At 41.9% G+C, this 24,014-nt stretch overlaps 1 long non-coding RNA gene across 1 annotated transcript; it reads right to left on the bottom strand.

The window, feature by feature from the left end:
- Positions 1-2,678: 2,678 nt before the first annotated feature.
- On the bottom strand, positions 2,679-16,117 carry LOC148593464 (uncharacterized). Its single transcript, XR_015913716.1, has 3 exons — positions 15,861-16,117; positions 13,786-13,860; positions 2,679-2,742 (listed from the first exon to the last, which is right to left on the bottom strand). It is a non-coding gene; the product is annotated as an uncharacterized LOC148593464 (long non-coding RNA).
- Between the last annotated feature and the right edge of the window lie 7,897 nt (positions 16,118-24,014).

Below are 24,014 nucleotides of genomic sequence, written 5' to 3'. Positions count from 1 at the left end.
AGCCCCATTCTTGTTTGAGGTGATTTTTAAACACAGCTCTGACCCAAGTAGAAAATGCAATACCACATGCAATATATACATCATGAAAAGGAACCACAGAAGGATGCTGTGGAGGGGAACATCTGGCTAATATAAGTGTAGTATTTAGTTCTGATTATCAAGCTGTGAGACACATGGTTAGCAGACAGTCTGTGCAAAGCATGTGCTTGTCTATTCCCTTTTGGAGGTTTGTGTAAATGGGCTGTTGCCATAGGTTTGTGCCCTGGGGCACGTGATGGAGGTACCATCTTGCAGGCTCTGCAATGATACAGCTGATTCATTCAGGAACCCCATCCACAGATATGAAAGCTGTGCCTGTATGGGCACCAGTACCTCCAGGAAAGCTTCCTAACTGCTGGAAAACTCAGTGTTTACCTGCTGCCTGGAATTCTCAACTCTATTATCTCTCCCACACCAGTGTTTTAATAATCCTATAAATTAATTCTCATAAAATACTGTAATTAACAAGGTCATGCTTACATGGGCCATTAGTCTCTGCTGAGCATGGTCTGCTGGGCACTTCCAAGCCTGTTCTCCAGGTATGAGCACTGCACTCACTACTATGACTCCATCTATAAATTAAGAATATTAATTTATCTCACAGACACATAAGGAAATCAGCTAATTGAAAATGCACTCAGCCTTAAAAATTTTGCTGTGCGATGTTACAAGGAGGATAGCTTGGAAAGAATACAAAATAATAGAAGGGTCTAGAATGGAAGGTTAATATTTTAAGTAGAATTTAACAGCTAGGTATTAAATTCTAAATACGTGGATTATTTATTTGTTATTTGACATATATTATTATTTTTTCTAGTGATACCAAATGTCAGAGAAATAAGAGTATTTAGTTAAAAGACATGAGGACTAATCTTCCCACAAGATAGCATGCTGCAGGACAATTACAGCAGATCAAAGGTAACATCATCTTAGAGGATCATGAATGAATCAGCAACAGAGCTGTGAGGAAGGAAGCGTGTCTGCAGCCTGCATCCCAGACCCACGCAGATAACACAGAAAGGGTGTATGGCCATGACCCTGCTCCATCTCCACAGCAACTTATGGTGAAAACACGAAAAATATTGTCCCTTTGCTCCCTCCCCTTATTATGTACTTTGTCTTAGCTGTGTTGGATACTCCTCAGGCTCCTGTAGAACAGTGTTTGAAGAGCTAATTGTGTCCACAGACGTTCATCCTACGACCAACCACAAGATTACAGGGGTCCACAAGTACATGCTTTGTAGAGAAGACAAGCATCAGGAAGGAGGGACACCAGAGATGAGAAGTAATAGATGTCACTTGTGGCAATGCTATAACTTTCCATCACCAAAGGTTTAACTGGTCCATTGCTAATCAATTTCTCTCAGCATGGCTGTGCACATTAGGAACGTAAGGAGGAACAATTTGGCTAACAGTAAAATTAATTTCACTCAGAAAACCCTAAACAGTGCCAAAAAAGAAAAAAAAAAACACATTGTTTCACTGGAATAAGCCCATTTTTTCTGAGAACACTAAAATGACCCTATAATTGGCGACTTTATCCCTGTGCATAAGAAGTGCCTCAGAACACAGGGACATCAGTTTCCTTCTAATATGGGGGCAGGGAATGGACTAAAAAAATACTGAAATGGTGTAAAGGCAAAGCAACCTGTCTGTTGGGCAATTCTCCCATACTAAATGCCTTCACAGGAGAGTCTTTTCAACACTGCATCTGCAGCAACCTCTCGGCCCCAGCTCCTTGGTGTTCCTGAGAACCGACCTCCTTCCTCTTGAGCTCTGCCCAAGGAGAAGGTACCAGTTGCTTTAGGAAGGGCTCACAAAAGCTCACAAAAGGTTAATCTTTTCCCCAAACCTCCCTCTCCTGTTGTTTCTGAGCTGCCAGTTGCTCTGCATGGGGCTGGGGTCTCAGCTGAGCTGCCCCAGGGCACACAGGCCAGCAGTGGTGGGTGGTGCAGCACCAGGGAAGCCCCTTTGAAAGAAGGAAGCATTGCCATTGCCACAAATGTGTAAATACAGCATGAAATGGACTGAGCAGGTAGTTCCTGCTTCCTCTCAGCCATTTCACTTCTGCTCGGCACTGGTGCACAATATTGAAGTGATAAAAAACACTAAATTCCTTTCAGCGGGAAAAGTCCTGTTCCCTTCAGACAACGTGTGCTTTTAACAAAAACTTTCATCAGCTCAATTAAAGACATGGAAATGAGTAGTTGCTGGCACTAGTACTGCTCACATTACAAACATTTGTCATCCAGTTTCCGTATTCAGCAGGCAGTTTGATTTAGTGCACAGAAAGTCTGGAGACAAGGTTGTGCCCTGGGCAATGTCACAGGCCTACTGAGTGACCTTGATAAGTCTAATGATATCTCAGATTTAAATTTAAATACTGATAACATTGTTTTGCCCTCTTTTTTTAAGCTGTATTTTACTTACATTTTATCCTTGTGCTCCAAAGCAATACCAGAATCATTTTCCCCACTTCACAGCTATGAAAATTGGGGTGTAAATGAGAAGCGACCTTCTCTAGCACAGTGGTCTGGAGATGATATTACCTGCCTAGAAAGTGGTAAGCATCAGCAGCTTCACAGATCTGCAGAACAGAGCCTTGTCATGGGTGCATGCCTTTAAATTCATCTTGCAAGGTCAAATCCAACACAGCTTAATTTTTGCCTGATTTCAGATACCTGGGAGAATTGCACGTGGTATCTATGGAAGAAGAAAAACGTTAACTAAAACATTCAAAGAAGTTTTAAGTGACTGAATAGGAATAATATTTTTTCTGATATTGTACACAAATAGCAAATAGAAAGTATAGTGTTAGGGTTTTTAGAACATGCAAAAAAAAATCCCCAGGTTTCACAATCATTTTCTACAAGATGAAACAGAAAAATATTTTCAAATACATTTTTCCATTTTTAAGTACTTCCCCTTAGAACTCTGCTATTTCTTTTGCTCCTATATTTTAAGCAAGGAGAATTGTACCAACAATATAGAGTACCCTAAATATTAGCAACCTATTTTTATACACTTCGTTCAACCTTCAGCTGAGATACACATCACACTATGCATCAGACCACATCAGATAACAATCCAAATATATTTTCACCTTTAAAATCTTCTTTGAAAAAGCCAGAAATTATTGCCCAGCCAACATCTGCTTAGCATGTCTAACAAACCACAGGCTGTATGCTCACCAGCTAGAAGAAAATTTAAATAAAATCTGGGCAGATAATCTCCAAGAGTCCATGGAGAGCTGTACTCCAATCTATTGAGCTTTGCCCCATTTCCATATCAATTATTATATCATTTGGGGCATTAAGTAGATAATACTGTTTACACAACTTTCTAAAATAACTAAAGAAGCCCAAGAGGATGCCTAGTTACTTAGGAAACATATGCAGACAAGATGCTCTCTGTGCAATGCAGCATCTTGTTTACAGGGAATCCTGTGATCTTTAGCACATTCTTGTTATTAACTCTTGTTATCTGCTGCATCACTGGAGGATAATATTTGCTTTCCTGCATCTTAATAAGGCTAAATACATCTATTGAATTCAACAGATTTGTACAAGCAGCATGGGAGTCCAGCTCGGGACGTAAGCTGAAATCTAGAAAGGTTTTGTGGCTCAGACGGCAGCTGAGCAAATCAAGACAAGAATGTTTATTTTCTGATCATATCAAAGGCAGGGGCAAGATGTGTTGAAAAACTAAACACAGTTGTAATGGTGTAAAATACTGACTGTCAACTCCCATCTGGATGAGGTGAGAACCCTGAAGAACGAACCTGTTTACATTAAGATCACATTACAGCATATGTTCATTACACTTTGTGGGTATATATTTGCTGTATATACAGATACACAAGACACTAATTTTCATGTCAGACCAGTGAGAGTTGAGAGAAACCGCACTAAAATAAATTAGGTTTAAATGAAAATGAGAGCAGAATAAGGTCTGCTGTGTATATAAACACGTGTACTGTCACTGTCCGTGCTGGATGGATGGGTGGACAGATGGATGGATGAAGCAGATGGATTTGAATGTTTTGATGCTTAATATATGTTTGCCAAGTGTTTTAAGAGATTTAAATGAAAGTTCTTTATATATATGTGCATGTGTGTATATAGGTATGCATACATACACATGAAGTTTTTAAACCTACTACCTCATTTTAGAAAAAGCGTTAGAAAGAGAAATAGATCTATAAGTCTGTAAGTGTATAAGCAAGGAAAACACTAAAGAGACACAGACTGGATGGACATTCATATAGTAATTTCTCTAAATTAATACCATTTAAATATCACTTCCCTCCAGCCAATGTGCAAGTAGGCTTTACCAGTGGTATATGAAAGGAGATCCTGAAGAATTTTTCTTCAAATACAGAGTTTGAACTCCTACCATTGCTCTTCACTATTAGCACTTCGACAGTATTTCCTTCCATTGTGACAAGCATCCAGAGCTCCGCTAGATGGAGCCGCAGCATTTGCAGGGACACAGAGCCTCAGCCAGCTGCAATGAATGGAAAATAAACTTTTTTCAACAACAAAAAAGATTGGAGTATTTGAAATTAAAAAAAAAAAAGAGTTGAACACTTAAATTTTAAACTCTCTCTATACATACATATATCACAGCTCCTTTGCAGGTTTCAGACTGTAGCTTTCTCGGTGTCCTTCAGGACGATTTACCCTGCGCCTTTATCAGCAGCGGTATGAGCTGGCTAGAAAGCTGAAAGGGAAAATGTTCTTGCAGGCTTTTAGACCTGGTGAGTTCAAAGCCAGAGCCACTGCAGCGCCTCAGTTCCTGCAGTACCTTTTCCTTCTGATCAAAAGGAACCAAGTAAAACTTGCAACTCTTAAAAGAACTATCAAATAATGGGGGGAGGGAAGGGAAAATAAATGAGCCCATAAGGCTTTCTGAACAGCTGGGGAAAGTTTATGGACTCCATTTTAGAGAGCTGCACTCCCAAGCATGGAAATGAGTCCTCAGTGAGTTTTGAGTCTGAGTAGTCTAAAGTATTTCAAAATTCTCTTAATTATATATAAAAAAAATACACTCCAAAAATCCCCCCCCACACACAGCCTATTTGATCTGAGCTTTGCTTCTTTGCTGGTCACCCTGAAATGGAAGGATGATGAGTGAAGTCACCAGTCACCTCCTCCCTCTGTACTTTCAGTAAGAAAACTTGGAAACACCATTTTGCACTGAAAAGCAAGGTACATGGTCTAGTTGGGGCCTGAATTTTCCATGAGTTTTGCTAGTGATCTCTGTTAGGGGGCCAGGGCAGCCTGCATTTGGAGGCTGCCTTCTCCCTGCACTGCATGCCAGCTGCAGACAAAAGCTTGAAAGAGCCTCCCCCTATATCAGCTTTTCTGTTTTGCCTTTTTTTCCCCAAAAAAAGGTTTCCGAAAAGGCTGCCAGCTTTCAAAAGTGCTTAGGAAACAGCACGAGGGAACTGGGCAATCCAGCAGCAGCAGAAAGTAGGGAGATGATGCCAAAGTCTGTAAAGGCAATGCTCTCGGGAGGCAAAAGCTTTGAAGGGGGTCTCCTCCTTTCTATTCAGCTTCTTCCAGAAATCCTGGAAGGAAGAAGGAAAAAGGAGAGTAAGAGCAAGAAAGAAAGAGAGAGAGAAAAAAAAGAGAGAGAGAGACAGATACAATCTCTGAAGAGGAGACCTGGCTTTGGTGGTTCCTGTCCCTGCATCTGACCTCCAGGAACAGGAGCTTAGTGGGTGCCGGGTTGGAAGCCGGGGGACTTCTGTGAGTTCAGCAAAAGTATACAGAGCTTTTACAGCACTTCACATGTCTAGAACATCTTATAAATACCAGGCCAGATTAATCCAGGCTTTAAATCTGCATAAACCTTGGCAGGGGACTCCGGTGCCCGTGAGATTATAAAATCTGCCATGAAACCCAATTGTGATGATCTAAAGAGGAGACTCAAAGAGAGCACAGCCAGGAAGAAAAGTTTGTTATTGGGAATCATGAAGAGAGAAAGGATATCTGGGAAGAGCTAAACAAATTGCTGGGCAAGGACAGAGGAAATCAGTAGCATAAACAGACGGCCGCATTTCTAGGGCTCATGCTAGAAGCCTTTGGGGAAAGAAGGGGATACGTTTCCATTCAGTTCACTTCTTCTGGAGAACAAAGTATGGTCCTTTTTAGGGGTGGAAAAAAAAAACAGATTGAAAGGAAGAATAGGAGTTGGGATGTTCTATTTCTTTTTTGTCCCAAGGACAGAAGAGATAGCAGTGAGGACATTTTGTTGTAAGTCAGCACAGCAAACAGCATAAATTAAATAGTCTTCCCAAGCAGCAGTGAACCCAACTAGCTAGCTCCTCAGCTAACACCTTTCACATTCATCTGATCAGTCCTTAAGCTGTCAAGAGGCTTGATTCATACTATATTGCCAAGATGTATTTAAAATGTACATATTAAATGCATTTAAAATTATTATTTGCCCTGCTGTGAGGCAGCATAATGAAGACTGACCTCCTTCAATATATAAATCTCCTGTCTAGGAAACGAAGCCACTTCCCTTGGAGAAGACCACTCTGCAGCACCCCTGTTGCTACCCCCAGGCTCTTCAATACCTAAGTGAAGAGGCAGAGCCTCAAGATCGCACGCATCTCAATCCAGCATGTTCTCCCCATTTTGGCCCCTCCATAGCACGCCAGTGAGTCTAACAATAGAAAAGAGGAGGAAGGAGAAAGCACAATAAACAAACCAAAAAGGAATGCAGAGACCAAGAACAATTGTGTAACTAATCACAGCCATCAGAGGAAGCATATGGTAGAGTTGGGCAGCTTTTCTGTATGCCAATCCAGATGGACATCTTTCTGCTGTGTGCATTTACAGTGACTGTTCTGCATCTCTTGCCCCATGTGGCCCCACATACCTTCACTGGGCTGCTTCCTCTTCACGTTCTCCTGTCCCCTTCTCTCTGCAACTTCAAGCCACTGCAATTGTATTCGGAGCAAAACAGATTAGAGCTGCTGTGGCTGGATTTAGTAGCAATGGAAAGGCCTCTGAATTGCAAACAGAGCATATAAGAGAGTTCCTCACAGTTCCCTTCCGTGGGGAGCAATGTGATCAAACTACTTCCTCAAAGAAAAGGTTTTTTTAATTTATTTTATTTTTATTTAGAGCAAGAGGTTTAAAGAAAAGTCTTGTAACAACAAAAGAGATCATAAGCCTGTCTGTTTTTCATAAGGATCTCTGAATCTGAGGAAAGATCTGTCTCTTTTAGCCTCCCTCCTCAGAGTGTCTCCCTGTGTCAGCCTGTCCCTCCTGACAGCTTCTGGCAACAATCTTCCTTTTTTATTCCTGAGAAACTGACTAGAGTTTATCTCCAGGCCCCCTGCTCTGGCAAGATGAGATTTGCATCACTTTGGATCCATGATTCAGGTCCCTCAGAGCTGTCTGTTTATCCCGTCTTCCTAGTGCATGACTGAGGCTGTGTCCCAGAACAGACTCTGTGCCTTCCCGCTGGCTTATCAGAGCAGCGTGTTAGAACAACATGCACATACAGGCAGATCTGATAACCCACCTATACGTTACTTCACCCGCCACCTCTGGGCCCTTCGCAGTATTCCCACTCTTCACTCAGGTCAGCGTTGTTAGAGCAATGGCATCCATCATGCAGCATCAACCCTGTGCTCAGTCACTTAAAATGAAATATACGTAGTTCAGAGCTAATTTTAGTCTGATCAGAAAGTGCTTTGGAGATGCCTGCATAAAAAGTGCTATAGAAATTGCTATAGGTGCTATAGACCTTGCATCATATCCAAACCAAGTTCAATATGGTTAAAAATCAGCGGTGATAGCAAAGAAGACAGCAAGGTCAAGGCTGGTAGAGAGTCTACACTGGAAGAGAATTATGGCCTCCATACCGTTACAGGTGAAGAAAGGGCATTAAAGGGCAATCCAAATCTGATGCTTTGAGATATGAGCTGATGACCTGCAAAAATTATGAACTTATTTATAAATAGTGGATAGTTGAGTTGCAGCTATACAGAAAAGCACAAGTGGATCCAGAATATGGAATTCTTTAAAGTATCTATTTCTTGGCTATTCTCCCTACCTCACTGTTAATATTTCAAGGCACATGATGAGGGCAGTGGGCTGTGTGAATTGATGCTCAGAACCACTGAGACAAGTCTTGTTTTTCCCCAGAATGAAGAAGAAACAGCATGCTGAGGTCAGATTCAGCCAGTTGAGCATATATGGATAATTGCAAGCACCGCAGTTCCTATATGCAGCCTTCACAAACATATATTGATTCACCAGAATGCCTCCAAAAGAAAAGGAATTCTTAAGATTTTTCAACATTCTCCCATGAGAACATTTTTTTCCATCCATTGTGCGACCATTTCAACATTATTTCTATTTCCAGCAGTTTTCAGTGAATCGCAGAATTCCTCTCTGACACAACTCACCTTTTAGAGATATCTTCCAATTGATCTAGTCCATTCATTCTATCTATGAACTGATTTGCCTGTTTTTTTTTCTTAAAAAAAAACACAAAAAACAAAAACCTAGGGATGCATGTAAAATGTAGCATCATTAACAATTCTTTAATATATACAAGCAAATCTGGCAACTTTAAATCATGTTACTTCTTTGAAACATGCCACAGACTGTCTTTTCCACTTTCTACTTAGTGAATCTTCATAGGGTTTTTAATACTCTTTCTACTTTTGCCATGATCAAAGGAATTGCTCTCCGTTTGCTTGTTCCTCTGATAAGTGATAAAAGATGTCAGTGAGACTAATGAGAACTGCCTCCAGCTTCCTTCATAAAGCCCTGTAGAAAAGAAATCACAATGCATCGTCAAACCTGCTAGTCTTTTAGGAAATAAAGTGCGGAAAAATACTAGGCAGAAAGACAACAAGGGGAGGGGAGTGGGGGAGGAAGGAAAGCAAGCTTTCACATAAGAAACAAAACAGGATAATGATGAGTAAGTAGAAATATTAGTGCCATCAAGAACCTGTATTGGGGTAAACTGGCAACAATTGCACACTCAAGCTGCCTGCCTGTGAAAATGCAGAGTTGCATGGCTTTGTGTAATGCTGTTTGCTTTCTTTTTCTGCCACATTACAGATGCTGAAAAGGTAACATAAGGCCTTTTTCTTCCCCTCAGCAAGTGTAAGATCGGAATCCAAATCCAGATTAGGCCCTTCCTTGAGCGCTGAATGGCACTGCGTTACTTTTCCAAGACCTGCGAGAGCAAAAGCTCTCCAGCCCCAACGCCCAGGCTGCGACGGCCTCCTCAGCCAGGAGCGAGGCAGCACCCCGAGACCCTGAGCTCGGGGACGTGTTGCCAGGTACTTGCACTGACAACAGCTCAGTGAAGCCATCGACCAAACGAAGGGATGTGTGGCTCTGTCGAGACCAATGCAAAATAGGTGAAGAGATTTTAATTTCTGCTATGCTGTGCTAATTTCCGGGTCAATTCTTCTTTCCAACTGCTGTTTCTACTTTCCTTCAGCAGATTTGCTGCCCAGCCCTGCCATCAAGGGCTGCTTGCTTAAGTTTTCTCTAACCCAAGTGATGATCAAATGTGTATTACATAAATACCTTGCTGAGGTAGGGCAGGCAGTTTCAGTTCTGTGAATTAAATTGCAAAAATGAAGATGGGATCTTACGTCAAATGGGAATAACCTGTGCTTGGTCAACCATGTTCCATTAGACCTGTGAGTTTTTAGCTGCTTTTATGAAAATATATTTTGCACCTAAAACTAATTGTTTTCATCAACAAAGAAAGGCCTATTGACAGAAATGGGAATGGTTGTTTCTAACATTCCCATTTCTAACATTCTAGTTTTTAAAAATAGCATTTTTCATCTTAAATCTCATTTTCATTCATAGGTGGTAGAGAAAAAGAGACATTCTGCTTTGTCAGAGACTCAGCTCTTCAAGGGCCAGACACAGTGAAATGGATATATTTAATTACAAAGAAAAGTTTTAATATTGCCAGCTCTTCGGGAAGATAACAAAATATCTGAAGATTTTTCTATCCATTGACTGTAGTCACTGAATGAAATTTAGAGAATAAGTGGAATTTGCAGAACTATTTTGTTTGTACGGCTAACCAGAGTAGTGGCTCGCTGGCCTAACTTGAAAACTTTGATGGCAAGACATGGTTCTGATTTTTTTTTTCTTTAAACTTTGAATGATTTATACATCAGAGTAAATTGGATTTAATATAGGCTTAAAACTTAATTTTAAATAGTTTTACTCAAGAAAGACCTTTTTTAAAACTTAAATTAAAACCCCAATTTATTTTTTAGCCATTGATTTTTATCCATCCTGCTGTTCCTCTTCATTAAGAGGAGAACGACCGTGATGCCTCAACAGAACAGAGCTCTGATCTTTCTCCCGGGGCTTGTTTCCCCTTTATACTAATATTAAATATGAAGGTTCTATGGAATCCTAAATAATAAGAAGAAATGAGTTTCTAGGCTGGCGAGGGGAGGGATTAAGCCAGGGAAGTAGCCTAGGGGGGCAGAGAGCTCCACAAACAGCCAGACACCTCAGGGCAGCTTCCAGTGCCCTGAGCTTCCCTGGGCTGAACCACCAATTAACACCAGCCCTGGCTTCCCGCCAGGCCTCCAAAATCCCAACAGCGACGCTCTCAGGCCTGCGTCCCCCCTGTAAAGCAGGGCTATTGCTAATAAACAAAACATGGGCTTAGCTACCAAGGAGCAGCCGCCTCGCTTTTGCCTTTGCTTTTGACAGTGGAACCGCTCTCTCATGAGAAAGAGAGAGTGCATTTACATTTTAACATGGGACTAAATTGATGTTGGAGCCAAAATTTCCATCAGGGTCTTATTCACTGGAAGAATCATTGGCTGGGAAGATACAGTATGTGACACAGTTCTCTCTCCTTATTTAGTGCTCACAAATGCTGCTCTTAGAGCCTTCCCTAGTGCAGAATACCTAAGGAGAAACAGTGTCTGTTGGATTCTAAACCCTGTTATCTTTGATATTTTCTCACCCACACTGGCCATTTCATGTGTTTTACTAAAGAAGGAGGATGGTCTTCAGAAAAGGAGGGTGCATTTTTGGCCAATGTTTATGAATTTCAAAGTTAAAAATGGTCAAGGGCATTTAGCAGGGAATTACCAGAGGAGTTCAACACTCACATAAGGGTTTTTGCAACACAAGCTGGTTAAACCAACTCATCCTGCTCCTGGAATAAGTTCTCAGAGGAGAGCAGAACAATTTCTCAGAGATTCAAATGGTACACCTGTGTACACGAGAGTGAGGGAGGATTAAAAGGTTTGTCACCTCAAAAGATTGAAAACTGCCAAAAAACAGGTTCTCCTCCCGTCTTAATCACTGTGGAAAAGAAATGCTATTCTGTTTTAGGGCCATCTTAAGAAGACTCAAGTTTTCACTTGATATTTAGGTCTATTTTATTTGGCAAATTTTTCAGGACATGTCAAGGGAGCCCTGATGGTCTTCGATGAAAATGTATGCATAATTTCCATACGTATAGAGCAAAAATAACTGCCACAGATGCATCAGAGAGGAAAGAATCATCAAATGAAGAAAGTAAATGGCAAAAGCAGGAATATAGTTCTGCAGACAAGGGAGACCAGCTACCAGTGCTGAGCATGGTAAGGCTGTCAAGCACTCAGGGAGGCACTAAGTGCTTTTATGCTCACAGGTTGACCTTGTGTTAGTCTCCTGACTTCCAGCCCCTCCACATCTCTGCAATTCTGCAGTACTTGGAAATACAATTTCAAAAACTTTCCTCAGAAAGGGAGAACCCAACCCTCAATATCTGCGTGTGGAGATGCTGAGATAGCTGCTTTGTTCTGCATTTTGCTATCCCCATTGCCATCTCTCAGCACTCTTTCCCCAGTGAGCAGTGTCCCTGGGAAACTACCAAGAGAACTGCTATCTCCTGGCTACCTCACCCGACAGCTTCCACTGGGAAAGGGAAGCACCCGAGAAACTGGAGGGCAGCAGAATTTAAAAATGCGAGCTACCGTGAAAAACAGATGGAAGAAGAAATGAAGAAAAGGCTAATGAAAAGGAAAAGAGTAAGGGAAGGTGGTCAGAAAACTAGAAGTTTGAAATCAAGAGTGAGGAGAAAGAGAGGAGGAAAGAAGGAAAGGGCTTAGGATAATGAAATGCTGTCATAGAATTAAAATTTAACAAAGAAAGTGTTCAAAAAAAGAAAAAAAAAGGAAAAATAGAAAGGTAGTTATAGAAACAACCAAAATAAACAAGTGGAGAAAAAAGAGAAAATGAAGGAGAAGGCTAATTTAAGATGTGCAAGTCGCAGTTACTGTAACTTGCTAAGGGGAAAGGTGAAGGGTCTTCCAAAGCTGCCCTGTCAATCAAAAAGGTCACATAAAACTTCACTAATTTTCATCAAGAAAATGATTACTCTTTGCATTTAATTTTCTTCAAAAAATATGACTGAAAACCTCCAACTTTCCCACAAACTGCAAGAATTTTTTGCTTAAAAATAAAAATTTCAAGTAGAAAGCGTATTGCAGCTCCATGTCAAAAGATTTTAGAGAATCCTAAGAATAACAGTGACTTTCCTCCGTTAAAAGAAAACAACAACAAAAAAAAATCACAGAGGCTTGCTCAGAAATTGCTCTAAGTTTATAGGGAGATATGGGAGCTTTCAAATGGCTCTTTTTGTTACCCTCACATAGGCAATACAAAGTCAGATGAATGGCTGCAGTTTAAGTCTGCAGCAGAAATGAGATAGTAAACCTTTGTACCACCTGTCTAGCGCATTTTTGTTACTCTCCGTTCAGCTAGCAGTTCCTTCCTTCAGGAATTTCTGTGAAAACTACTCCAAAAAGCTATTGCAGAAATTATATTACATTGAGAAAAATATATTGAGAAACTGCTGCAGAAATATGTATTAGTGCTTTTCTAGGGAAAGCAGATTATTTTATTTCAGATCTATCACTGCTAGGAAAGATCTAAACCAAGGCACCTTTTGGATCATTTATTGTTTCTTTCACTTAGAAAGTTTTTTGGTATGCATTGGACTAGGGATCCCTTATGTTCTTTTCAGGATATAGAGGCAGGGAATTCAAGTGAAAATACGGCAGTGAGGCCTTGTAATAGGAATGTCATAGAAATGCTTATTTTTTGATGAGTTCCATTTCAGGGCTATTAGCCAGACCTCTTGTAATAAATTTAGGGTTTCCTAAACAGGAAACCTCAGGAAAATTCATCTGAATGAAGTTGTGAACTACTATTCCCAAGCACCTTTCCACAGACGAGTACTTAGGAGTTTAACAGGCCACACTGCAGCACAGATGGGGACACACTACAGCTTGGGGACACACAGCTTGGGGATACCACAGCTTATGGGGAGATATTTTTTAAACAAGAGATTTGAACAGCAGCACTGGATGTGGTAGCCATCCCTCAGTACATGTCTGTGTGAGGAAATTCTCTTTTTGACAGTCAGTGCAATACAAGTCCATCTTCCACTTCTTAGACATTTAATGCTTTCCATGCTGACAGCATATAGTATTCCTTATGTTACAGTCATAAGATTTACAGAGGCCTAACTATATTCCTTACCTGTCTACCTTTATAACTAAACCTTTAATTTTCTCAGAGATTGAAGTCTGGCTTGTTTGAAAAGAACTATTTTCCATGTTGATTACCACTGATTTTGTTCTCACTATTATAATTACTTTGCTAAAGAAATACCACAGTATCTATTTGGCTAGTTTACCAGAGTAACTAGGAACTTTAGAATTACTTGAAGGTATGGAAGAGTTCCAGCTCTAATTTTCAGTTCATAGAAACATTATCACTTCCTAGAAAAGTTAAAAACCTTGGTAAGAGTAAAAATGAGGATAATTTACAACCACCACATGTTCTCCCGGGTTTATAAACAAAACTGTCATGAAAGAAGTCACCTGAATCTGAAACGAAACCCAGCAGGGTTTCATATACTGTCTGTATGCATTCATCTTATCAGCTCCCATTTGTATCTTCAGATGTCTGGGAGACAAAAGTATGGTAAAGCAGTCATTGTATTAAAATGATGTAATTACACAAAGTATTAAATTAAAAAGTCAATTGTCCTTACTGAATTGTATCTTTACATGAAAAACAACCTGCTCTTGACCAAATTCAATCTTTATGTAAATAGGCATATTTCCATTCACTACACTGGACTAGCATGTAAGTATAAGCAGATGCAGGAGGCACCCGGTGATATATTTTCATTTCAAATATGTAAATTTCAGTGTATAGCATCCCAAAAATAATAAAAAAGTAAGATTGTGGCATACATACCAGAGCTACAAAGTACAGAGGCCAGAAAGATATTTAGGTCAACATTTTCTTTTCTTCTTAGGGTGGCATGCTAGGCATGCAGTCTGCAGCTAGAAATACCTCTGACTCGCATAGGATACACAAGGAGAGGGGGTTAGCTAAGATGTGGCACTATTACTATAATACCAGGGAGATTATAATCTGCCACTTTTGTGGTACATGCACCCCAAACTATCCAACATGTCTTTCTTAACTATAGCTTTTATAATCTGATATTTGAAAATAAACTGCCCCTATATTGTTTTTAAAATTGTTCTGACCCTAAGTGAAGTCTCCTGTAGTTGTGTTTAGTGCTCTTCAACTCAGCTGCAAAATTCTCAGTGGTTCCAACAGGGTGAGGACAAGTTTCCCAGAATGAAGCGTTGCTCTGCTTAGCCTTAGTGGTAGGAACCAGGATTTACTTCCCAGAATAAGACCAAAAATGATGTAGGTCCATGAGAATGCTACCTTATTGCATAGAAGCTGTAGAGAAGAGAAATTCAGGCAGAACAACAAGGCAAACACTCAGTGTTCCCAAAGTTGCATCTTGTCCACGTATACCTTAAACAGCAAATTCCTCTAGAAAAATTAATGCCCTGCATCTGGCAAAGGAGGGTGCTTTGAACAATTTGGAGCAGAGAGACCATTATGGCTTTAAGCTCATTATATAAAATAAAGCATATTTTTTAAATTTATAAATAAACTTAATATGCTCAAAGAAGAGAGCAAATTATTACATATTGAGAACAGATGGGGAAATGTTAGACCATGGCTACTTGTATTTCCTGCATTTTACAGCTGGTTTGCAAGTATGAAGCATGCAAAGCTTTAAGCCACTCAGATCAAGTGATCACAGAGGACTGAATCCCGTGTCCTTCATGCAGGCTAAATTCCTTCTGCCTTTGCTTCAGCTGAAAGCACACCTTCCTGAGCCGAGCGCTTTGACTGGGGGCTGATCTCAAAACCTCTTCAAGACGGTTCAGGAACTAACCCAAGTTACTAACTCCCACTGACCCTTTGCCTTCTCCTGTACATCAAGGATAGGGAAACACTGTCCAAACCATCCCTAACCTCATCTACCATTCCTGCTCCCTCCCTGGAGGAACTGGTGTTTGCAGCAGGTCCCTTCTTCCCTGGCAGCCTTTCGTGTACCTTAACCTCTGCAGCATTTTCGACCTCAGAAAATAGGAAAGCCATCCTTATTTCCTCCAAAAGAGGAACAGGAGCTGTTTAGCACAAAGAGTATTTTCTCCTTGTTTAAGCTGTTGTAAACACAGTCTGTGTTGGGTTTTTTTTTTTTTTTTAAAGATAAAAACCAACCAAAAAGTTCCCCAAGAACAAACTGCTGGCGTCATTATATTTAAAACAGAAAATCGAGTTGATAGATGCAGCCAAACACTATGAGAGAGTTCCTTTTAACCTGAAACTCTGCCTGTGGGCCACATCATCCTAAGAGCTCTTTGATACATGATAGGAACTAATGCTAGGGGCGGATCCAGGACTGCACACAGGTACCTGCTGATTTGCCAACTCGCGGGTTTTGAAAGTCTCCTAGCCTGCTCCTGGCACCTCTTGTCAGTCACTGACAGGAAGATCTTCTTCTGTAAAGGGCGATTTGCACAGCGGGGGACCTGCAAAGCAGCTGCCGCAGGTACTGTAAAGAAAATACAAGAAGCAAATCATGTAAAAATGAGATGAAAGAAAGGAACAAGAGAGGGAGGGGAGAAATTTGCTCTCGTAAAAAAAATGGGGCACGGAGCAAAGGGGACGGAAAAGAAGAAAGCTATGGAAATGCGAGAGCCTCCGAGCAGACTGGTGAAAGATGCCCAACACCAGAGAGCCGAGGGAGGCCGGGGCACGGACAGGAGGTGCCGGTGCCTCGGAGCATCCCGCGCACAGGAGGGAGCTGCCGTGTCCCACTCCGGGCTCCTGCCTCCGATGGGCCGGATGCTCCTGGCAGGGACAGGGCCTGGGCGCCGAGTGCTGGGCTCAGGGTGACCCGGGTGGCAGGGGGACCATCCGCACGTGGGCTGCATCCCCCTCCGAGGCACGGGATTATTTACAGGTGTGAACAGGGTTACATCGGCTTCAGCTTGTCGCAGATGGGAAGCGGAAAACACCGTGCTGCACTCCCAGTCTCTATAAGCCATGTATCTAAAGCCAAACCGAGGATTACCTTAGGTTTTCTGCATAGAAGTTTGGCCACACTGTGGCTTCTCTCTTCCATGCCCAAACCTGTTTCTTTTTCTCCAACTAGTTAGCAATTTCTTCAGGATTTATATCTCTTTCCCACCTCTGCCTCTCCTCTCCCTGGACCTGCCAGCACCAAGAAGTCTCGTCACAAAGAGAATGAAACCTAAACATTTTTCCTAACAAAGTCTTCATGAAACATTGCTTCTTTCTAAAGGTTTGAAAGAGAGGAAAAGGTTCCTTTGACATGTTAATATAAACAGAAGATGAACAGATTAAATCAAATAATAATAATAATAATAAAAAAACAAAGAGATAAATGAGATGAATAGCTGAGTAATCACACAATAAAAAAAAAAAAAAAAGTGAATCAAGACCATTCAGTCTACAGGGTTGTAAAAGGTTTTGCAGCCTGTCCCAGCTGACACGCTTGGAGCTATGACCTGTATGGGGCCTGGGAGTTTAATCGCAGCGTGTTTGCTGGGAATGCAGCAGCTCCTCAGCCACCCCAGGGAAAGCAGGTGCTGGGCACGAGCGCTGCAGCTCCGCACATGGACAGACAGCGAGGCCCAGCTTGTGCTGGGACCACTGCGCTCTGCAGGAATGGACATGACGAGTTAGATGATGCCCTGGGTAGTGCCCCCGGAGGGAGGAAGGTCCTTCCAGAAGGCATGCCGGTCTGCTGCGAGGAGCAGCGCACCAAGGAGGGGACCGTGACGGCAGCTGCACCCCTCCCTACCCGAGTAAGGGCTCAGGATTGCCTTTATTTCCATCTGCTGAGTGAAGAAACGTCCTGCTTGCCTCCCTCCTGAAAACCACTAGAAATAAAATTAAATATAGAACAACCAAAAGCAGGACCCTAAGGAGAAGCTGAAGGTAAGCCAGATCTTCAGACCTACCAACACATAGCTCTCACTATGCTTAAAACCTAGGTCCAGCCATGGCATTTATAGTTCTGCCCCCAACTCCAGGAATGCCAAATTTCAGGAATGCCAAATTTCAGGCAGGTCCAAAAGAGAATTTTACAGCCTTTTCTGTTAGTTTAAGAATAAATTGATAAGAATCAGAAGAGGAATCAGTGCATAAGTCCTTGCCATCTAAAAACATCTTGCTGAACAAATTAGCTTGTCTTTTTTATTATTATTTTTATGGCTATTCTAAGCTGTCTCTAGAAATGCGCACTAACAAATAGACTTCAGAATATGTAATTTCATACTGCTGCAGCTCTGTGCCAGCTCCTTAAACAATTTACATAAATACTTGCTCTGAAAATACTCTGATTTTCTAAATCAGCTGGGATAGATATTTCATATCAATTTGGAATTCATATTGTCCAGCTTGTTAAAATGACTGCAACTAAGAGAATGCACAGAGTGACCACGGGAAACCCAGGCCTCTGAAAAGTACTTCGGAGGTAAAATCAGATATTGACCCCAATTATAATGGAATAATGGTCCCAACTGCCTGTCTGTGTAGGAGGTGCAGCAAAGTGAGATACTTTGTGCCCTAAAACCAAAATAATCTTTGCATTAGGATAGCACTCAAAGACCGTCCCTTGCTGCTAACACCTCTTTGCAAGGGGAATGGCCCTTCCCAAGGATAAAACACAGCAGATGGGGACAAAGGATGTTGACCATCTTCAGGCCAGATCCTCAACTGCTCTACTGTGACCTGGAGCCACTCACTGAATTGTGTGGAGCTCTTTTTTTCATCTTTGTTTCACAGAGCATAGCCAAGGACAGAAACGTCATGCCTGCTTTACAGCTCTGACAAATCTGCCTTCATTGAAAGTATTTTTTGCCAAAATGCCTATGTGGCTTGAAGGAGCTTTCCAGAAAACATGAAGCCATTTTTCCTCCACTTCTTGCAAATTACATGAATCCCCCTGACCCTACCTCATCTAAGTCAGAAAGACACAACTAACTAAGCATAGTTCACAGTTTTAATATGAATGACAATTTATCCAGGATTTCTTTTTCCATAGTTGAAGTGTCAGCACAGACTATGAAAAGCCCAAGACTCTCTGCAGAGCCCTTAGCCTTCAGTGGGGACACAGACTGAGTCCCGGGTGTTTCAGCTTTGCACTCTTCCACCTGAATCAGTATTACAGCAGTCGCACAATCAAAGCACATTTCTATGACCAGCAGATTAATTTAGGCACCAGTGGAGATAAAATGCTGTAGAAAGCATTCTTAAATATGTTTTGCATATTAGACCTTTGCTACTGGTAGGCATCCTGCTGGAAGGCCATGGCATGGAGCAGAGCAGTGTAGCTGCTGTCTTGCCACGCTTACTAAATTCACTTCCTGCTTCCCATTTTCTTCCAATCATTTCTGTGAGATTATGCTTGAAATCTGGCCCCCTTAGGTCAATGGCAAAATTCCCATTAACGTAAATGGGCTAGGATTTCTCCCTGTGAATGTCAGCACAAAGTCCCAGACAAGGCTCCTGTCATCTTCTGTCCTAAATTCTGTCCTTGAGAGGCTACAAGGTACTAAAACTCTAGTACTTGGAGCTTAGGTAACATGAGCATATCCCATGGATGGCCTACAGGACGACTGTGCTTAAAAATCAAATGTAAGCTTAAACGGTGAAACATTAAGATCATGGTATCTAAAATACCTGTTTCCTTAAGGTGTATTTGATAGCCTGCTCCTGAAGGAATTGAGAATGCTGTTGCTCTGAATAAGCTCTACTATAAATTAACAGAAATCAATAAAAATAATGAGAAGCAACCTTTGTGTCATATTTTATCATTCAACTGCTACAAGAATTCAAAAAAAAAAAAAAAAAAAAAAGCTGAATAAGCCTCAACAGGCACTTGAAAAAACAGATCAGCACAAAAGCAAACACAAGGAACAGAAACGCAGAATAAACACAGGCAACGCCTCCGAGAGGCACCGTATCGGAAGACCCCCTACCAGGTTTCCATAAACGCGGACACATCCAACTCAAGATTACAAATGGTGTCACAGACTGCGAAGGGCCCGGTCCCTTTGTACACAAACACCCATGGCCGTGGAGATCCAACATTTCTTTCACAGGCCTTTTGAGCACTGTGACTCTGCGGCAGCTCATTTGCACCACCCAGCCAGGGAGCATTAGCTGTGCCCACTACATGGCAGAGTGAGACATCACAACCTACAGCTTCTGCTCCCGCCTCCGCGGCCAGCCTAAACCTCCCCTTGAAAAACATGAAGGTTAAAGCAAGTATGTGTAAGACTTTCTTCTTCTGCGCTTTGTTGGGTTATGGATTAAAACTTCTTTCAAGCAGGCACTGTTTATTTTTGATGATTTGCTCACAGAAACCATGGAGATTCTTTATGAAACATCCTATCTCTACATGTGACTAGGCCAAGATATGTCATGGCAAAAAAACTGAAGGGTTAAAGCATTTGTGGATGTTTTGCATGACAGAGGAAAGAGATGTTTGTTCAGTCAGTTCTAAGATGTTTCAAGGCTGTCTCAAAATCTATCCTGAGGATGAGAAAAAAAAATATATAAAATTGGTTATTTAGTTAAGAAAAACAGAACAGATATGTCCTCACTGCTCTCTACTGCTAGCCACGGAAAAAGATGAGGCAATAAATCCAGCATTAACCTCAACTGCATCAGTTCCTTCCAACTGCAAAAGCTTTGTGTCTGGTTGGTTAAGACTAATACAACAAACCAAATTATGATGTGCTCCTGAACAACAGTGCCTCCAAAATAAGAGGACATTATGGGGAGCACGGATTAACATGTTGTGCAAGAGAAAATAGTTCTCACATCTTTCAAAGCACTAGGAACGAAAGGTTTGCGGGAAGGGTCCTTTAACCTCCTCATGCTAGCGTGCCAAGCCAGCAATGACTGTGCCTGTGGCAAATTTAAGGGAATGTTCATGTGCTGAAAATTAAGCAGATGCTTAGTGTCTTCCTGCATTGGAACACCTGCCTGTTTCTATGTCCTTCTTAGTTTATAGCTTATATTGAGGCTTCTGCTCAAAACTTTCCCACATCTGCTAATGCTCACTAAGATGCCAGAAGATGCAGAAATTTAAAGTTTTTTGTAACTGTAGTTGCTTTTGTTACCTTATTTTTCAATAAAGGGATCATAAACTGCTTTGTAATGTATGTAATGTATCTTATTGGCTATGCCTTTGTAAGCCCTTGAGGAACAGATGTAGGATTCACTCAAGACCCTCCTCTTTTCCTCCTCTTTTCCCAGTCCTGACTACGAGTGCCACATTTTCCTTCATTTTCTATATCCTACTGCAGCAATTTGAGAAGTATGTTGATCCTAGAACAGGAAAGGCAGGCAAAATTTTTGGACTCTGGGCCCAGCACTGCAGCTTACTCTGAAACCTCATCACTACTTGCTCATGGTGCGGTTCCTATGTACAGTATCTAGCATTCATGAAAGTGCTTTCATAGAATCATAGAATCATAGAATGCTTAGGGTTGGAAGGGACCTCTAGAGGTCATCTAGTCCAACCCCCCTGCATACGCAGGGACACCTAGAGCACGTGGCACAGGACTGCATCCAAGCGGGTTTTGAAGATCTCCAGAGAAGGAGACTCCACAACCTCTCTGGGCAGCCTGTTCCAGGGCTCTGTCACCCTCACTGTTAAGAAATTTTTCCTTAAGTTCCTATGGAATTTTTGATGTTTCAGTTTCCGGCCATTTCCTCTAGTCCTATCAGTGGCCACCACTGAAAAGAGACCATCCCCGTCCTCTGCACTCCTTCCCTTGAGGTATTTATATACACTGCTCAGGTCCCCTCTCAGCCTTCTCTTCTCCAGGCTGAACAGGCCCAGCTCCCTCAGTCTCTCCTCACAGGGCAGATGTTCCAGGCCCCTGATCATCCTTGTAGCCCTGCGCTGGACTCTCTCCAGCAGCTCCACATCCCTCTTGTACTGTGGGGCCCAGAACTGGACACAATACTCCAGATGCGGCCTCACCAGGGCTGAGTAGAGAGGCAGGATCAACCCCCTCGACCTGCTGGAGATGCTCTTCTTAATGCAGCCCAGGATCCCATTGGCCTCTTTCAGAGTCCAGTTTTCCACCTCACTTTAACAGTCTACAAAATGTTTTCAAGAAGCTACTCCAAAGCAACACAGAGATTTGGGGAGGAATAATTAATTTCCAAGAGCACTGAGGACCTCAGAGAGCACTAGCGGAGCCCCACACATTCGCAGAAGTCTCCATGGATTTCGTTACTGGTGAAATCTCAGACCAGAGATACTCTCACTTGGCTTTCAGCATGCAGCCATCAGAGGTGAGTGGTGCTAACACTGCTCTGACTGCGCTTTTGTCCTACAGAAAGGACATTTAACAGCACACTCTGTATCAAGTCTCACATTAATAAATGATGCAATTCATTTCAATCAGAAACATTGCTATAAGCACCATGTAGTGTAATTAATATCCTCTAGTATGCTTTTTCTCATAACCATTTTTATTCAGCATAAGGATCATTAGGAATTATACAATTCTGAAGAGAAAGTGACATCACAAATTCCTTGAGCTAAATTCTAGTTTAAGGATTTTCCACTATAGAAAAATCAGAAGCAAAATATTTATTACAATGTTTTAAAATACCAGGACATGTTAAAATGAATGGTGCCATTTATCTCAGTATGGCAAAAAGCTTTATAAAGGTATTATGTTGCTGAGAGGCAGATTTCTGAGGCTGACAAATGAGCACGGGTGCACGATTCCACTTTGGAAAATGGCACTGCCACTTTTCCCCAGGCAAACAATGCTTCTATTTTTCGCTTCTCCCAGAAACCCCAGTTTCCTTCCAATTCTTATTTATTACCTCTATCATGATACTACCTGCTGCCACCCAGGGGTAGTGGAGGATTTTTCGACCCTGAGAGGTGGTGTGTGAGGAAAGGCCACAGGCGCAGACGGGGTGCTTGCTCTGGGGGTGACACACTGCTTGTGTCCCCAGCACTGCCCTTGACACCCATGTCCCCACCTGCCTGGCAGCAGCCACACGTGCGTTAGTGTAAGGCTGCAGAACGCAATTTAATTCTCTGCCATCACATCGGAGCTCACCTAGAGGGTCCGGTGTCCTGCACCAAGCTTTTGCCATGGATATGGTCAAGGAACATATCGTTCTCTTGCTGTACAAGCTGTAAATTAATATCTTAGGAAGTCAGTGCCCACTGAAATCAATAGAATTTTTTATTCACTACGGAGGATTTTTCCAGTGGGATGAGGTCTTGCTGCCCGTGTGAGACAGTTTTTAAGTTCGGTAGGACACTAGGTGGCAGTAGCTGTTTTAGAAGGTTTGCCTTTTTTAATTTTTGGTCCCTAAACCGAGGTGGGAAAGCCCACGCGGAGCAGCCAGCGCGATTGCCGCCAGCCAGGTGGGCACAGAGCCGCGACACGGGAGCACGCGGAGCCCGGAGCGACCCCTGCTCCCAGGCTGGGAATTCCCTGGGAAATACAGCCGAACTGCTCAGGAGGCTCCCAGCCACCATGGGAAGCCTTCTTCCCATGAGAGGCATTCCCAGCCTTGTCATTCCTTGTCACTGCTTCCCTTCTGGGGCCGGTTCCCACATCAAAAGATTAGGGGCTCTTTTCTCACATGTGGGAAAAACGCTCAAAGTTTCACCTTTGTTTCTCACTTCATTTGGAGATAACTTATCTTAGGACATGAGGAGCTACGTACATTAATCCTGCGTTGAGAGGTCTTTCTACATTGCGTGAAATAAAATATTTCACAAATAACTATCCCCCTCAAAAAAGTGCAACATGCTCCCATCACTGAGTTTAAATAAATACTTTACAAATAAATAATAATCCTTTATGGTTTTGGAATTTCAGCCCTCCGTATTCTTCAAATACTAAAAAGAGTATCTCCAAACAGCAATATTTCATGAAACAGTGCACAGAGAAACATTTTTTAAATTACCGAATATTCAGTATGTGAAAGTAAAAAAGAAAAAAAAGAAAAAAAAACACAGTCAGGTCTGAGAAAACTCATGACTGCCCTAAAAAAAGTAATAAATCTCATGTTTTTCTCTGCCTGATATCTCCTGATCCTAAAAAAAAAAAAAAAAAAAAAAAAAAAAAAAAAAAAGCATATAATCAAATTTCTCTCCATGTCTGTTCTTATAAAATGAGGCATTTTCTTTTTTTGTAAAAACTACAATTTTCACCTAATGACTTGAGGAATTGAAGTTTAGGTATTATATATTATACATAAAAATACATAAACAAATAGCATATATTGACTCTTTGGTGGAACACAGCAATATGCTCTACCCACTTGGGGTACAAAGAGACGCAAGCAGTGGCTATGTGAGCAGAGGGGATTTAGCTGTGACATTATCCATGTTGAAACCTCAGCACAGGGCCCCAGCCTTCATGGGAAGCAGGAGACACCAAGGAGATGGGAGCTTGGAGCTCGGCTTTACACCGCGTGAGAGCACGGTGCCCCTCCGGCAGCAGGGCAGCCCCTCGGGTGCCCTCCAGCTCGCGTCTGCTT

The sequence above is a fragment of the Tinamus guttatus genome, unplaced genomic scaffold (genome assembly GCF_059628265.1).
Source record: "Tinamus guttatus ecotype Peru unplaced genomic scaffold, ASM5962826v1 Tinamus_guttatus_pri_ptg000389l, whole genome shotgun sequence".
Lineage (NCBI taxonomy): Eukaryota > Metazoa > Chordata > Aves > Tinamiformes > Tinamidae > Tinamus > Tinamus guttatus.
Note: the sequence above shows the minus strand (reverse complement) of the source record. Positions and strands in the feature narration are given on the sequence as shown.